This window comes from Cynara cardunculus, assembly GCF_001531365.2.
Source record: "Cynara cardunculus var. scolymus isolate 2C chromosome LG 13, CcrdV1, whole genome shotgun sequence".
Classification (NCBI taxonomy): domain Eukaryota; kingdom Viridiplantae; phylum Streptophyta; class Magnoliopsida; order Asterales; family Asteraceae; genus Cynara; species Cynara cardunculus.
Genome location: NC_037540.1, coordinates 17,358,950 through 17,363,885, shown reverse-complemented (window position 1 = coordinate 17,363,885; position 4,936 = coordinate 17,358,950).

The window sequence follows — 4,936 nt, the reverse complement described above, 5'->3', positions numbered from 1 at the left end:
CGCTTACCCACACTGGAAACTCTTAATTTGGATGCATTTGCTGCAACCTCGACAGACGAGGAATTGATTCAGTTCCTTGAATTCCATTCCTATGCGACCCAAATCGTCAAACGAACAYAGTTCAAGCGCAAAGGACTTCCTCCTATTTGGAATACCTTATTCTCGATCGTGAACTGTTGCCTGACAAGGAAGGTTGGAAGCCATGATCAGACCTCGCATGCAATGATGTCAATCATTTATGGGATTTACTTCAACCTACCTCTTGATTACGCACAACTAATATTCGAGGACATGGTTGGATTGATCAAGAAGAAATATGCGACTCAAAGGGGAGAAAAGTCGAAGGTCAAGGCGCAGAAAAAGGCCAAGGAAGACCTTAACCATCCTAACCTCATTCTACAGAGGTTCTTTAGCCTCGTCTTCGGGGATCTAATAGCAGCAAAGCTACCTTCTGTGGAGCCCAACGCACGTTTGTACCCATTCAAGGAATTCCACCCAACTGAGCATGAGCAAGGGTATAGAAGCCCCAGACCCTTATCAAAAGCCATGCTCAGGTTCCTTAGTCACGAAGATAGGAAGGCCAACAGACGTGGATTCAGGAGGCCAGAACTGGTCCCTGAAACCCCTCCACGCATAGGAATCCCCCTAGGTGAGAAAATTGAAAAAATGAGAGTAGAGGGACGTATGGAGGAGCCTGCAGAGGCTAGTAAGGTGAGTGAGGCTGGCCCTAGAATCCCAAGTCCCCCACCTAAGAAGACCAAGAAGACACAGAAGGGTGTTGACTCTTCTGTGAAGAAGAAGGGGAAGAAGAGGCCTGCAGAAGAAGAGGGCCCAAGTAGTCCTCTGCAGAAGCCCAAGAAGAAGAAAACAAAGAAGGCCCAACCCGCAGAGGTTGTGGTCACAGAGGCTGCTGTTCAGGAGAGCCCCGCAGAGGCTACTTCAAAGCGCAGAAGGTTGGGCAAGGTCGTTCAAGAGGAGTCCCCAACAGAACAGATCCAAGACGTTCTCCTGCATATTCAACAAGAATTCAAAGCGCCAATAGACGTGACAGAGTTGGGGACAGAGGTCGTCTTAGACGAAGAAGAAGAGATGGAGTTAGGTGAGGGAGAAAAAGATACCAAAGGTACACATCCTAGCCCTTCTCCCAGTTCTAGCCATGCTACTAGGGGCCCTGTTCTAGAGGGATCCCTTATTGAAAAAGGCGTGTACACGCCAAGCCCAACCCAAGCTAACCTCGCAGAGGACATTCTTCAGTCCTCTGTCGATCGCACAGCCAGGCAACCACCTCATACTCCAACATCCTCTCAAAAGGATGTTGGTTTTACTACAAGAGTCCCATCGCCCAAGGACTCGGCACAACCCAGAGCGGCATCCATTGCCTCTCCACACATGAGTGACCAACCAGAATATGCTTCAGAGGCATATGTGAGAGTCACCGTGACAGAGGGTCTCATACGCCTAATGTCCACACTCGATCCCTCTGCCATGTTAGGCTCTGAACCTACAAGGCACGATATCGACAGAACACCGGTAGGCTCTCCTCACAGAGAAGTTCGAGGATCTGGTGGAAGTCCTCGAGCAGACTATGTCAAATCAGTCGCTGAGGGCGCCTCTTGCTCCGAGGCTACTAGGTCACCATGTGTTGGTGATCTAGGCTCCTAGGATGCCTATGTGACGAAGAGGGAGGTACAAACCTTCACCACAGCGGTATTACAAAAGATGGACGAGTTGAAAAGCTTGTTCATCTCGCGCACAACGACAGAGGATCTCGCCCCCATCACAGAGGCTCTAAAGGAGTTGTCATCCACAACCGCAGAACTCAAGATGACTCTTGCAACCCTTCAGAGCTCTGTCCTTCAAAAGATGATCTAGCAGAAGCCTTTAGCTCTCTGTCACTCAACCCTTCTTCGATCTATAAGCTAAAGACAGATCTATCAGAGGTGGCCGCCCAGTTCGCTGTTGACTTCATCTCTGCGGGCTACACAGATTACTCCAAATTCAAATACGAAATCAAGCAAATGTTTTCTTCTGCAGTCACTTATGGCGTGGACACCAAATCCTCAAGGGCCAACATCAGTCATCTAGTAACTCGTAGAGAGCTAGATACCATGGTTGAAGCCTTAGGGGATATTGTGCGCAAACATATAGACCAACTTCTCAAAGAGGCCCGAGCCTCCAACCAGGCCATAAGAGACTGCACATCATAGCTCATGAAAGAGGGTGACACCCTTCGAAGTGAAATATATAGAAGCATCTCAAAGTTGAAATGGTCGACAGAGATTGATATAAGTCACGCCTCTGTGCTTGCAGAAGAGGTGATCAAGAAAATGAAGAAGGCGGTCACCAAGATTCTGAAGAGATTGGAGAAGCCTCCCCTAGAAACTTGCAAGGCAGAAGCTACCAAACACCATGACGATCACGGTGGTGATGACCATGATCGTCATGAGGGGGAGAAGAAAGCTGAGCCAAAGAAGACTTCTGTCAAGCCACTCAAGATAGTGGACTCTACAGGTGCCTTGTTCTCAAAAGGCAAAGAAAAGGCACCAGAGCCTAAAGGCAAAGGCAAAGTTAAAGCTGTGGAGGAGACACCACAGAAGGGGTCGTCAAGCTCAGAGACTCCACAACAAATAAATGAAGAGGAGTACAGCGACCCAGCGCTCATTCAAGCATTAAAGGTGTCTCTGGCAGAGGCTCAAGCAAGAAAGGGCAGAGGCCCCATCCCCAGAGCAGGAGAAGTCTCTTTATCAAAATTCCCACAAGTCCAAGGAGAAACGTCCACGGGTACGTTTGACGCTCTGCAAAGAACCTCAAACCTATCCTTGCAGAGGGGTCCACCCAGAGGCTGATACTTGAATAAGAAGAAGCCAAAGTGCCAGAGTCCGCCACAGTAGGAAGGGTCTCTGAGATTTTTTAATCGATGAGCAGGATTCCCATGCAACAAGTTCGCACAGAGCCTACTACAACTGTGGAAGAAATACTGCTGTGGAGATACTCTGCAGTGGACAAAGAGCCCCCTATGATCCAGAGCTCACAGGTATGCCTTCTGCCGCCGCCAAGTTTCAATTCTCTAAGCTTACAAGGCTACGTGAGCAAGTCTTCTCAGAGCACGTGATTACATCACTTGAAACAATTTCTCCAAGAACCTTGCTAAAGAAGATGGTGCTCTATGCTCAATATGTTGTGAAGAGGGATGACGGCAACCTTTACACGTTCATGGATGTTGACCTTCACAACCTCTATGTATTTGATCTTATCTTCTTGCACAAAATTCTCAACAAATACATGGAGAGGAGGTCAAGCTATTCTCTATCACTCAGAAGGCTTATCGAGGTTTTGCGCGCACAAGTGAAGTATTACAGCCAGAAGGACTTCAAAATAGCGATGAGGTTAGCACATTCAGATCTAAAGATTACCCCTCTGAACAATAGGCCAGGTTGGATACTTAGGTGTCATCCCAACTCCATTGTTTGCAACCTCGTTTTTGGGTTTGTGTTCTTGGACAAAGATGACATCCTAAGGTTCTTTGATCGAACAGAAGCAAACAAGTACTCCACAGAGACCCTTGAGTGGATATTCAAAAGAGTGATGGCAGAGGTAAACAAAGGGCATCTAAGGATGGATGAAGTGTCTGGCATTCTGGAAGCTATCAAAGTACAAGTCAACTTCAAAGAATGGATCTTCAATGTCTACAGAACCATCAAGACTGGCATGCTATATGTCGTAGATGACTATCCAGACTCTGTGGTTGGATAAACTTCTGTAAAAGTATTGGCCTAAGCAACACAATTTTGTAATTCTTTCCTTATGTAATTCTTTTCAGAGGATGAATTTTTTTATCTCCTCTTGTAATGTTTTTTTTTCAATTAAGTCATTTCTTGCTTTAAATGGTCAATTTTTACTTTTTCATACTTAGGGGGAGATTGTTAGCTCTCATATTTCATTTAATGTAAAAGTATGAAAAAGTATTACTACAAGTGTTGACAGAAGGGTTCTACCACAGAAGACCACAGAGGACCAACAACAGAAGATATACAAAAGCGTACAAGTCAAGAATGACAGAACCTCTGTTGTCTCTCACAGAGGTTCTGGAAACTGATCCTCWRGMATSAAGTGCTTACAAGTCATATCCAGCAGAGCCTCTAGGATGGCTCAAAAAGGGTCTGCAGTTTATCTTGTGTGAAGAACCACTTCTCACTGTTTTACTTAGGTTTATTAGCTGCACGTGCTTCTCACGTGACTATGTTTGTAATCGACTTTATTTGAACGACTTGGATCATTTCACTTGTCTAGGTCATGTCAGAAAAGTCGTTAGGAACTAGTATAAATAGCAGCTAGGTTTTTGTAATTTAGTGTGCTTTCGAATTGTAATTGTCAATATTTTCAATAGAATTGAAAATCATTTGAAGCTATTCTCTCGTGTTCTTTATATTCTTCATCTGTGTTCTTGATTAATTTCTTACTCTGTTTGTTCATATATTGCTTCCGCTACACTGTTATTGTCTAAAAGATCATCCAGAGTATTTTATTAATATCATAAGCTAAATCTAAGGGTCCCAACAATTTCAGTTACAGGCACATCAGGAGATGGACCCGATAACTGTTGTTCAGTTGAATTTTCCCTGATCAAAACAATAGACTGATTAGGTTTATTATCAAAATATTCTTCATAAAAGTGTTCAAATAAGAAATCTAAATCAGCTTTATCAGAGTTAGAAGTCTCAGGTTGATCAGCTTTCTGCGAAGTATTAATTATAAGTCCGGGTCCTGAACTAAATTGTTCAGAAGCCACATCAATGACTTCATCAAAAGATATGTTCACACTTTCATTGATGATTTTGGTCCGTTTATTGTAGACCCTGTATGCACCGGATGTCTTCGTGTATCCAACAAAAACTACTTCATCAGCTTTAGCAGCGAACTTCCCTCTGTCCTCTTT